The sequence below is a fragment of the Sapajus apella genome, unplaced genomic scaffold, assembly GCF_009761245.1.
Source record: "Sapajus apella isolate SASKATOON/1434 unplaced genomic scaffold, GSC_monkey_1.0 scaffold8, whole genome shotgun sequence".
NCBI classification, from domain to species: Eukaryota; Metazoa; Chordata; class Mammalia; order Primates; family Cebidae; genus Sapajus; species Sapajus apella.
In genome coordinates this window covers 44,810,964-44,824,226 of record NW_022436948.1, presented here as the reverse complement: position 1 = coordinate 44,824,226, position 13,263 = coordinate 44,810,964, and the positions used below count along the sequence as shown (strand labels likewise).

The 13,263-nt window shown below is 33.5% G+C and overlaps 1 long non-coding RNA gene across 1 annotated transcript; it reads right to left on the bottom strand.

Moving 5' to 3' along the window:
- Nucleotides 1–443: 443 nt before the first annotated feature.
- LOC116550721 lies at nt 444–12,821 on the bottom strand. Its single transcript, XR_004268547.1, has 3 exons — nt 12,769–12,821; nt 2,391–2,392; nt 444–532 (listed from the first exon to the last, which is right to left on the bottom strand). It is a non-coding gene; the product is annotated as an uncharacterized LOC116550721 (long non-coding RNA).
- Between the last annotated feature and the right edge of the window lie 442 nt (nt 12,822–13,263).

The window sequence follows — 13,263 nt, the reverse complement described above, 5'->3', positions numbered from 1 at the left end:
TACAAGGAGAACTACAAAACATTTCTCAAGAGAAATCAGAAATAATACGAACAAATGGAAAAACATCCCATGCCCACTGGATGGAAAGAATCAATATCGTTAAAATGGCTATACTGCTGAAAGCAATTTACAGATTCAATTCTATTTTGTTAAACTACTATTGATATTCTTCACAGAACTAGAAATAAAACTATTTAAAAATTGATATGGAATCAAAAAAGAGTTAGTATAGCCAAGGCAATCTATAAGCAAAAGAATGAAGCTGGAGGCATTATGCTACGCAACTTTACACTATACTACAGGGCTACAGTAGTCAAAACTGAGTGATGCTGGTACAAAAACAGACACCTAGATCAATGGAACAGAATAGAACAACTAGAAATAAAGCTACACACCTACAACTATCTGATCTTTGAAACACCTGACAAAAATAAGCAATGGAGAAAGGATCTTCTGTTCAATAAATGGTGTTGGGATTACTGGGTAGCCATATGCAAAAGATTGAAATTGGTCTTCTTTCTTACACCATATGCTAACATAACTCAAGATGGATTAAAGACTTAAATGTAGAAGATAAAACCATAAAAACCCTGGAAGACAACCTAGACAATACGATTCTGGACCTAGGCATGGGCAAAAATATTTTATAATGAAGACAACAAAATCAATTGCAACAAAAGCAAACATTGACAAAAGGGATTTAACTAAACTAAAGAGCTTGAGCTTTTTCACAGCAAAGAAATCCAGCAACAGTGTGAACAGTCAACCTGCAGAAAATGTTTGTAAACTATGCATCTGACAAAGGTCTAGTATCTAGCACCTATAAGGAACTTACACAAATTTAAAAAAAAAAAGTGGGCCAAGGTTATGAATAGCCAGTGATTATTAGAGTCATAAAAGTCAAAGCCACAATGAGATATCATATAATACCTGTCAGAATGGTTATTATTAAAAAGTCAAAAAATAAAGATGATGGCAAGGTTATGGAGCAAAAGGAATGCTTATACACTGTTTGTAGGGATGTAAATTATTTTAACCATTGTGGTGATACCTCAAAGACCTAAAAACAGAAATATCATTCAACCCAGCAATCCCTTTACTGATTATATACCTAAGGAAATATAAATTGTTCTATTATAAAGACATGTGCATACATATGTTCATTGCAGCACTATTCATGATAGTAAAAACATGAAATCAACCGAAATGCCCATCAATGATAGACTTGATAAAGAAAATGTGATACATATACACCATAAAATACTATGCAGCCATAAACAAGAACCATTTAATGTTCTTTGCAGGAATATGGATGCACCTGGAGAGCACTGTGCTTAGGAAACTAATACAGGAACAGAAAACCAAATACCACATGCTCTCACTTACAATTGGGAGCTAAATGGTGAGAATACCTGGACACATAGAGGGGAACAACACACACTGAGGCATATCAGAAGGTGGAGGTGAGGAGGAGGGAGAGGATCATGAAAAATAACTAATGGGCACTCGTATTAATGCCTGTGTGATGAAATAATCTGTACAACCTATCCCCATGACACAAGTTTACCTGTATAACAAACCTGCCTGTGTAGTCCTGAGCTTAAAAAGAAAGTTGAATTTAAAAAACGGACTAGTAAAAGAAAATGAAAAGAATGTTTGCAGAGTATGTTCTATGACCACAACAGAAATAAATTGTATAAACCCAGATTTATATAGTCAATTAAAAGTTTAGTAAGTCACCAAAGAAAAATGAAAATCCTTTTAAATTATAGTGCTGGAATAATTTCATATATATAATGAAAAAAAAATTATCCACAGTCCTTTCTTATGCCACTTACAAAAAATTAATGTCAGATGAATTATAAGCCTAAAATCAAGAAACTTTTAGAATACAACATAAGAAACACGTTGCAATTGGGGGAAGGGCAAAGATTCCCTATTATAGCACTTGGCAGGTTCATAGGCAATATAGTCTCAACTTTTCTTTCTCTGAAAATGTCTATTTCATTTTTATTTTGAAGGATGTTTTGTTGAATATAAAAGTGTGGGTTTAACCTTTTCTTTGTAGTTCTTTAAAGATGATGTTTTATTGTCTTCATGTTACTATAATTTCTGTAAGAGATAATCCATTATTCATATCAATGTTTACTGTATGTAATGTGTCTGTCCACTTTCAGTGTTTTCAAGATGCTCTCTTTATCACTGATTTTCAGTAGTAAAAAATTAGCCCAGTGTGGCAGCTTGTGCCTGTAGTCCCTGCTACTCTGGAGGGTGAGGTAAGAGGATCACTTGAGCCTGGAAGGTGGAGGTTGTAGAATGGGAGGAAAATATTTGCAAACTATGCAAATATTTCTGGAAACTGATATCCAGAATTTACAAGGAGCATAAACAACTCAAAAACAGCAAAAGTTAAATAACCCCCTCTAAAAAGTGGGCAAAGGACATGAATCGACATTTCTCAAAAGACGACACACAAATGGTCAACAAGCATAGGAAAAAAATGCTTGACATCTCCAATTACCAGAGAAATGTAAGTTAAAACCACAATGACTTATCATGTCACACCAGTCAGAATAGCTTTTATTAAAAAGTCAAAAAATAATAGATATTGGCAAGAATGTGGAGAAAAAGGAATGCTTATGCACCACTGGTGGGAATGTAAATTGGTACAGATCCTATGGAAAACAGTATGGAGGTTTCTCAAAGAACTACAGATAAAACTACCAGTTAGATCTGGTGTGATAGCTCAAGCCTCTAATCCCAACACACCTGAGGTCAGGAGTTTGAGACCAGCCTTACCAACATGGTGAAACCCCATCTCTAATAAAAATACAAAAACATTATCCAGGCTTGGTAGTGAGCACTGGTAGTCCCAGATACTCGGGAGGCCGAGACAGGAGAATCACTTGAGTCTAAGAGCAGATGTTGCAGTCAGCCAAGATTGCACCACTGCACAGTGGCACAGGCAACAAAGCAAGACTCTGTCTCAAATAAATAAATAAATAAATAAATAAATAAAATGAAAGGAACTACCAGTCAATCCATTAATCCCACTACTGGGTATCAACCCAAAGGAAAGACATCATTATATCAAAATGATACCCACACTTGTATGATTACCACAGCAGTATTCACAATAGTAAACATATAGAATCAATCTAACTGTCCATTATGGATTCTTGGATAAAGAAATGTTATATATATAATAGAAAACTATTTAGACATAAACAGGAATTAAATCTTTTTTATTTTTTTTTATTTGCAGCAATAGATGGAACTGGAAGCCTTTTTTCAGAGTCTTGCTCTGTCACCAGGCTGGAGTGCAGTGGCACAATTTTGGCTCACTGCAACCTCTGCCTCCTGGGTTCAAGAAATTCTTCCGCCTCAGCCTCCCGAGTAGCTGGGACCAAAGGCACATGCCCGGCTAATTTTTGTATTTTTAGTAGAGGCAGGGTTTCACCATGACCAGGATGGTCTCGATCTCTTGACCTCGTGATCCGCCTGCCTTGGCTTCCCAAAGTGCTGGGATTATAGGCGTGAGCCACGGCGCCCGGCGAAGGCCATTATTTTAAATGAAGTAACTCACAAACAGAAAGTCCATTACTACATATTCTCATCTATAAGTGGGAGTTGAAAATGTGTACACATGGACAGAGTGTAGAGTAACAGACACTGAAGACTTGAAAGGGCAGAAAGCTGGTAGGAGGGTGAGGGATGAGAAATTAATGAATGCAATATACATTGTTTCGGTGATGGTTACACTAGAAGTTCTGTCAGACTTTACACCTACACAATGTATTCATGTAACAAAACTGCATTCCTACCCTTTAAAAGAAGAACCCAGTCTAATGGTTGTGTGTTTGAAGGTTATAGCAGTTAGCTTAAATAGGCTTCCACTGCCCACGTTTAGGACATGGTATCCACAAAAAATATATATATAGTATCTACAATCATATCCACCTAGAAAGAGTGAAAGATATGAAGAAAGAGAAAGAGGGAGAGAAAAAGAGAGTGAACATTTCTTAAATCTATGACAAGACTATGGCAGGTAATTATTATCTTAACTCCTTTTTACAAAATTGACAAAGAAATAAGCATTGATTTACCTTGCCTTTTTTGCTTTTTTAAGAGAAATTTTATCATATTTTCAGTTGACAAAGAAAATGTCTTTTTAACAGAAGAATTATTCCAGCTAATACATAAATGAGACATAATAAAATAAAAATTCCTTTTCTGCAATACTTTAATAAATTATTCAATTCCAACAACATACATCAGTTGATGTTAAAACTATTATGTAAAATGTTGTTTGAAAACAGAAGTCATTCTTAATTCCCAACTGTTTTTCTTGAAAATCACAAAAGATAAAATACTTTTATGATTGAGAAATCTGATACGTGCAACATTAAATATGTGATCAAACTTAAACTGTTTTTTTTAACTTTTATTTAAATTTGGTAATATATATGCAGGTTTGTTATGTAGGTAAATTGCATGTCATGGAGTTTGGTGTACAGATTATTTCACCACCCATGTAATAAGCATGATACCCAGTACATCTTTTTTTGATTCTCATGCTCCTGCCTCCCTCCACTCTCAAGTAGGCCCCAGTGTTTGTTATTCCCTTCTTCATATCCATATGTGTTCAACGTTTAGCTTCCACTTATAAGTGAAAACATGTAGCATTTGGTTTTCTGTTTCTGTGTTAGTTTCCTAAGGGAAATGGCCTCCAGCTCTATCTATGTTTCTGTAAAGAACACAGTCTTGTTCTTTTTTATGACTGTGTAGTATTCCATGACGTATATGTACCACATTTTCTTTATCTAGTCTACCATTGATGGACATTTAGTTTGATTCCATGTCTTTGATACTGTACATAGTGCTGTTATGAGCATACATGTTCATGTGTCTTTATGGTAGAATGATTTATATTATTTTGAATACATTCCCCATAATATGATTGTTGGGTAATATGGTAACTCTGCTTAGAGTTCTTTGAGAAATTGCCACATGGCTTTCCACAATGGCTGAACAAATTTATATTTTCACCAACAGTGTATAAGTATTCCTTGTTCTCTGCAACCCCTCCAGCATCTGCTATTTTTTGACTTTTTAGTAATAGCCGTTGTGACTGGTGTTAAATGGTATCTTACTGTGGTTTCAATTTACAGTTCTCTAATGATTAGTGAGGTTGAGCATTTTTTTCATATGCTAGTTGGTTGCATCTATGTCTTCTTTTGAAAAGTGTTTGTTCATGTCTTTTCCCACTTTTTAATGGCCTTGTTTGCTTTTTGCTTGTTGATTAAAGTTCCTTATTGATTCTGGATATTATACTTTTGTCATAGGTGTAATTTGCAAATATTTTCTCTATTCAGTAGCTTCTCTGTTTACTCTCCCGATAGTTTCTTTTGCTATGAAAAAGCTCATTAGTTCAATTAGGTCTCATTTGTTAATTTTTGTTTTTGTTGCAATTGATTTTTGTCTCATGAATCTTTGCCAGGTAAGGTGACCAAAATGGCATTCCCTACATTATCTGCCAAGACATTTTGTAGGTTTAATGTTCTATATTTAAGTATTTAATCCATTTTGAGTTTATTTTTGTATAGGTATAAGGAAGGGGTCCAGCTTTAATCTTCTGCATATGGCTAGCCAGTTATCTCTGGGCCATTTATTCAATAGGGAGTCCTTTCTCTATTACTTGTTTTTTTCTACTTCATCAAAGAACGGATGGTTGTAGGTGTGTGGCATTATTTCTGAGCTCTTTATTCTGTTCCATTGGTCTATATGTCTGTTTACCAGTACCATTCTGTTTTGGTTACTGTAGCCTTGTAGTATAGTTTGAAGCTAGGTAATGTAATGCTTCCAGCTTTATTCTTTTTGCTTAGGATAGTTTTGGCTATTCAAGCTCTTTTTTGATTCTGTATGGATTTTACAATAGTTTTTTCTTATTCTGTGAAGGATGTCATTGTTAGTTTAACAGAAATAGCATTGAATCTGTAAATTGCTTTGGATGGTATGGCCATTTTAACAATGTTGATTCTTCCTGTCCATGAGCATATTTATCAGAGAAACCTTAAATTGTAAGTGCCTTAAGTAATGTAACGTAATATATATGGCATCATTTATAAAATATTATTGTCAAAAATACTTAAACTGCATCTAGACATGCCTATAAGAGTACCTTCCAATTTACTTCAAATGACAATAATAGCGGAAAAAATTAGGCAACACCAGAGTGAAGAAATCAAACACTTGAGAATGTGAGGCATTCCGTAAGACAATTTACATACCTTGGAAAATACATTATCATCATAGTAGAGAAAAATGTTGAGTAAAATATTTAGGTTTAGAAAGCTTTCAAATAAATGCATGATGTAAAAACAAGCACAATATGTAGACATTGTTAAATCTTGGCCCTCAAGGTAAATTTATAAGTTCTTTTTTGGGAAGAATGGATTAAACGTGAATACATTATAAATAACAACAGGATACAATATTTATGGCCAAAGTTGTATGATACCTGAAATTTACTTTCAAATGCTACAACCTTCCTATCTACAAATATAAAACTGCTATTCATTATATGTATGTATGTATCTACATGTCATTGACCTTGGTATAAGTCCTTTAACTGTTTTATGTTTAAATTTTTCTTATAATAACAGTTGAGCAGCAAGGGAGCATGACAAATTCTTATCCTTGTGGAACTATGTTTATTTTAATAATTAGTTTGAGATAAACAAAAATAACTACAAAATAGTTAAAGTGCAACATAACATAGTAGAAATCACATTTAATCTTTGGTGATGTAATATCGATATTGTAATTTTCAAAAATGTGTAAACTTTTGACTTCTTGTCTCAATGGTATATAAATAATATATTAAAATTCATACAAAATGTGTGTAAGTATTCTCATTAAAATAATTCTTTTTTTTTTTTTTTTTTTTTTTTTGAGACGGAGTTTCACTCATGTTACCCAGGCTGGAGTGCAATGGCACGATCTCGGCTCACCGCAACCACCACCGCCTGGGTTCAGGCAATTCTCCTGCCTCAGCCTCCTGAGTAGCTGGGATTACAGGCACACACCACCATGTCCAGCTAATTTTTTGTATTTTTAGTAGAGACAGGGTTTCACCATGTTGACCAGGATGGTCTTGATCTCTTGACCTCGTGATCCACCCGCCTCGGCCTCCCAAAGTGCTGGGATTACAGGCTTGAGCCACCGCGCCCGGCCAATAATTCTTGTTTTATATTTCAATATTTTATATTGAAATAAATATTTCCATATTTCAGTTGCGTACATAGCTATATTATTTGTAAAACCCATGTACTTTTGAGAATTATGAGACTTGTAAAAACACACTTAATTTTATAAATTGTATTAAGAGCTATATTTAGGCTGAAAGGACATGGTAAATTTGAATACTGATTTCAAAAATTTTTCATATTCCTAGTTGAAAAGTTAAAAATAAATATGAGAAAACAAAACAAAAAACAATAAATGTACATTCATAAGACAATGTATGAGTATTAAATGAAATGAGTGTGATGTATGAAACAGAAAGAATGGCCAAAAAAAAAAAGACGTGATATAAATACACCACACTATATTATTATTTGAGAAATCATTAGTTAAGGTTTTCAAAAAATTCACAAGCCCCAAAAAATGAGACAGAACCTCTTCAAAATTGTTTAAATAAAGGACTTTGCCTTAATCTAAATTCGTTTTACATTCCCATCTCTTTCTGTAGTCAGAGCTAGCATGTAATGTTTTGAAAAGAAAGCAAGCCTTTAGAGATCACAAACAACCAATTTCACACTACAAGCAGTCATAAATAGAGCTAAATTCCCTTTAGTAATACACTATTTATCTTTGTGCTTCATTGAGTTCAAAGAAAAGCATTATTCAGAGTGTAAGCAATTAGCTTCTCATTTTTTTTTTTTCTATTCTAGAAAGGATGTTATCATAAAAGCCTGGGATTAGCAAGCTACAGAGCTATCAGAGTTATTCTTAGTGTGTGAAATTTCAATTTAGCAAAACATGTAAAACCCTAAAGGCACTTAAGACCCAATACAGGGAAACCATTTTGTTTTCACAGTATATTTATTTTGCACCATCTTTGACCTTGCTGATTTTCTGCTGAATTAAAATGAGTAGGTATTAAGTTCAGAAATTATTCCGTGTGGCATATTCATCACCAAATCAATGCTATGGTTTACCTAAAAACATTCCCTAAAATACTGTGTCAAGCTACTTGTAGAAAGGAAAGCTCATAGTGTAGACATTTTACAAATCTAACATCAAGATTTTATTTCAAAATAGGCTGAAATGCTAATAAATATTTTTATATGTACTTCATATTAGAAATTGATCTATTACCAAATGTCTGCACATTAAAAGAATTGGGTTTTTCCCTATGCTTAGTAAAATCTATTTCACTATTCATGGTTGATATAATATTACACAACCAATAAAAGTTATTGAGCACTTATGTGTTAAGACAATATTATAGGTGTTTTATACGTATCAGATATGACAATAAAAGTTGAAAAAATTGAGAAATAATTTGTAAGTGCAAAAAAGCAACCCGAATAGCAAAAATCTAGCTCCAGTTGTTACTACTATGCTGTTTTGGCTTAATGGCTATTTGACAAAAATATATCAGATTTTACCTGAAAAATGTTCTTAATTGTTTAATATTCAGCTTTATATAACCACAAACAGTGTAGAGCTCATTATAATTCAGATTTAGACTCACATGTTTATATATTTATGTGACGAGCTGAGTATTTGGTTTAAAATAATTCTTTTAGAAATACATATTCAGAAACACATCATTGATGAGAAACTGGAAGGAAAATCCCAAATATTCAGCAAAACAATGCATCAATGCTGCATCTTTTCTGGAAAAAGTTCTTACAGTTGTAATCTTGATGACTCAGAGAAACATAAAAAATCAGACTGTAAAAGCAGTAAAGGAAGAATAAAATTGAAATGAAAACTTTAGTCAAAAAATGGCAACTTTCTTCTATTTTTTTCATTTCACAATTTTTGCTTTAAGTAGCACGTTGGTTTTATATATAAGGTAAATCTTATCACATGGTAGTAGTTTTCTTTACTATTATGTTAGGAAGGATTCTGAGACTATACCTGAATTAGTCAGGTAATATTACATTGATGAATTTAGGATGCTTTTATTTCTGTCACTACTGCTAACTATGGCTTAAAAACTGAATATACACATTCTACTTTAATTCTATATAAATAAGTCACAGATAAAAAAATAGCTATTACTATTTAATATCTTTTAGTTGTAAAAAATAAAGAAAATGTCCTGTTTTAAATTTTTTATATTAGCATATTAAATTATAAATGGTACATCTATTATTCTATTTTAATGTCTCTATTAGAAATACATTGTAAACTGAATACAAGAATGTTTTATTTCATTGTTCTTTGCTTATTGTGCCTCACAGATATTGTGTTATTCTTAGAAATTAAAGATTTGTGATGACTCTCTGTTCAGGAAGTCTAACAATGTATTCTTTTCAACATTTGCTCCTTTCATGTCTCTTTGTAGCATTTTGGTAATTATCTCAGGATTTCAGACTTTTTAAGTTATTACTATATCTGTTATTGTGATCAGTTACCAGTGATCTATGATGTTACTATTCTAGTTGTTTGGGAGCATCATAAAATGCACCCATATAAAATGGCAAACAATGAATAAATGTTGTGCGCATCCCAACTGCTCCACCAATCAGCCATTCCCCTCTCCTTCTCTCTTTCCTTGGGTCTCCCTATTCCCTGAAGCACATCAATTGAAACTAGGCCAATTAATAATCTTATAATAGCCTCCATGTGTTCAAGCGTAATAAAGATTTGCACATCTCTCACTTTAAATCAAAAGCTAGATATGATTAAGCTAAGAGAGGAAGTCATGTTGAAAGCTGAGATAAGCTGAAAACAAAGCTTCTTGCACCAATGTTAGCCAAATTGTAAATACAAAAAAAGACTTCTTGAACGAAATTAAAAGTGTTTCTCCAGTGAACACAAAATTCATGAGAAAGCACTTAATAGACTAGAGTATAATGTAAACATAACTTTTGGAAAACCAAAATTCTTGTGACTCACTTTACCATGATTTTCTTTATTTTGGGGATCTGGAATTAAACCTGAAATATCTCTGAAGTATGTCTGTACTTCCTGTCACTTGAAACAGTAATAATTGTAATAGTGCATTAATTTCCTCTGAGTAATGTAACAAATTATAATACAGTTGGTGGTTTAAGATGATAAATTTATTCTCTCACCCTTCTGGAAGCCAGAAGTATGAAATCAGTATCACTAGGCTGAAAGCAAGGTGTCAGTAGGATCTTCCCCTGGAGGCCTTAGAAGAAAATTTGTTCCTGATCTCTAGCAACATCTTGTGGCTGCCATCATCACTTGACTTCTGTGGCTGCATCATGGCCACAACACTAATTGTGTGCCATAATTTTGTAGAGTGCTTTAAATATAATATCTCATTTAACTTCGTACAGTCCAATGAGATTACATTTTTCTATGGATCATTACTTCAGAGCAACAATAAGAACATCTTAGAAATTCAGAAATAAGGGTAAGTGCAATAGTGGTGATACTCAATGAGGAGAAAATAAAGCCAAATTTGGAAATGTTTAAAAAATGATGAAATTTAATTAAATATAACAAGCCAAATGCAACAGAAGCACATCAGAAAATAAGAAGAGATATCTTTAGGTGTGTGAGCAGTGGCTCATGCTTGTAATCCCAGCACTCTGGAAGGGTGAGGCAGATGGATCACTTGAGGCCAGGAGTTCAAGATTATCCTGGCCAATATGTTGAAATCCTGTCTGTACTAAAAATCCAAAACTTAGCTGGCATGGTAGCACACACCTGTAATCGCAGCTATTTGTGAGGCTGAGGTATGAGAATTAATCCAGGAGGCAGGAATTGCAATGAGCCGAGATCACACCACTGTACTTCAGCCTGGCAGCAACAGAGTAAGACTGTATCAAAGCAGCAATAACAACAACAAAAACAACAGCAAATTTAAAAAGCCACCTTTAGAAACTTAATGCTGAATGACTCCTAGGTAAATATGAAATTAAGGCAGACATCAAGAAGTTATTTGAAACCAATGAGAGCAAAGAGACAATGTACCAGAATCTCTGGTACGCGGTTAAAGCAATCTTAAGAGGGAAATTTATAGCACTAAATGCCCACATTAGAAAGCTATAAAATCTCAAATTGACACCCTAACATCACAATTAAACAAACTAGAAAAGCAAGAGCAAACAAATCCAAAATGTAGCATAAGACAAGAAATAACTATGATCAGAGCAGAATTGAAAGAGATACAGAAAAAAATCCTTCAAAAAAAATCAATGAATCTAGGAGTTGTTCTTTTTTTGAAAAAGTTAACAAAGTAGACTGCTAAGTAGACTAATAAAGAAGAGAAGAGAAGAATCAAATGGATACAATAAAACATGAGAAAGGATATATTACCACTGACCCCACAGAAACACAAACTACCGTCAGAGAATACTATAAACACCTCTACACAAATAAACTAGAACATCTCGAAGAAGTGGACAAATTCTTGGATATATACAAATTCTTGGAAAAAAGCCAAATCCCTAAATAGACCAATAACAAGTTCTGAAATTGAGGCAGCAATTAATAGCCTACTAACTAAAATAAAAAGCCCGGAACCAGACAGATTCACAGTGGAATTCTACCAGAGATACAAAGATGAGCTGGTACCATTTCTTCTGAAACTATCCCAAACAAGTGAAAAGAAGGGATTCTTCCCTAACTTATTTTATAAGGCCAGCATCATCCTGATACCAAACCTTGCAGAGACACAACAAAAAAAGAAAACTTCAGGCCAATATCCCTGATGAACATCTATGTGGAAAGCTTTGATAAAATACCAGCCAACCAAATACAACAGCACATGGAAAAGCTTATCCACCATGATAAAGTTGGCTATATCCATGGGATGCAAGTCTCCTTCAATGTATGCAAATCAATAAACATAATTCATCACATCAAAAGAAATAATGACAAAAACCACATGATTATTTTAATAGATGCAGAAAAGGCCTTCAATAAAATTCAACATCCCTTCATGTTGGGACAAATCATGAATGAACTTCCATTCACAATTGCTACAAAAAGAAGAAAATTCCACGAACAAGGCATGTGGAGGACCTCTTCAAAGAGAACTTCAAACCACTGCTCAAGGAAATAAGAGAGGACACAAACAAATGGAAAAATATTCTATCCTCATGGAGAGGAAGAATCAATATTATAAAAATGGCAATACTGCCCAAAGTAATTTATAAATTCAATGTGACTCCCAAAAACTACCATTGACATTTATCATAGAATTAGAAAAACTACTTTAAATTTCATATGGAAACAAAAAAGAGCCTGTGTAGCCAAGAAAATCCTAAACAAAAAGAACAAAGCTGGAGACTACATGCCACCTGACTTCAAACTATACTACAAGGCTACAGTAACCAAAACAGCATGGTACTGTTACCAAAACAGATATATAGACCAACGGAACAGAACAGAGGCCTCAGAAATAATGTCATACTTCTACAACCATCTGATCTTTCACAAACCCAACAAAAACAAGCAATGGGGAAAAGATTCCCTATTTAATAAGTGGTGCTGGGAAAACTGGCTAGCCATGTGCAGAAAACTGAAACTGGACCCTTTTCTTATACCTTATACAAATATTAACTCAAGATGGATTAAAGACTTAAACATAAGACCTAAAACCATAAAAACCCTAGAAGAAAACCTAGGCAATATCATTAAACACAGGCTTGGATAAAGACTTCATGACAAAAATGCCAAAAGCAATTGCATTAAAGCAAAAATTGATAAATGGGATCTAATTAAACTAAAGAGCTTCTACATACAGAAGGAACTATCATCAGAGTGAACAGGAAACCTACAGAATGGGAGAACATTCTTGCAATCTACACATCTGACAAAGGTCAAGTATACAGAATTTACAAGGAACTTAAATTTACAAGAAAAAATCCAAACAACTCCATCAAAAAGTGGGCAAAGGACATAAGCAAACATTTCTCAAAAGAAGACATACACGTGGCCAAGAAACATATTTTAAAAACTCAATATCACTGATTATTAAAGAAATGCAAATCAAAATTAAAATGAGATATGATCTCATATCAGTCAGAGTGGAAATTATTAAAATGT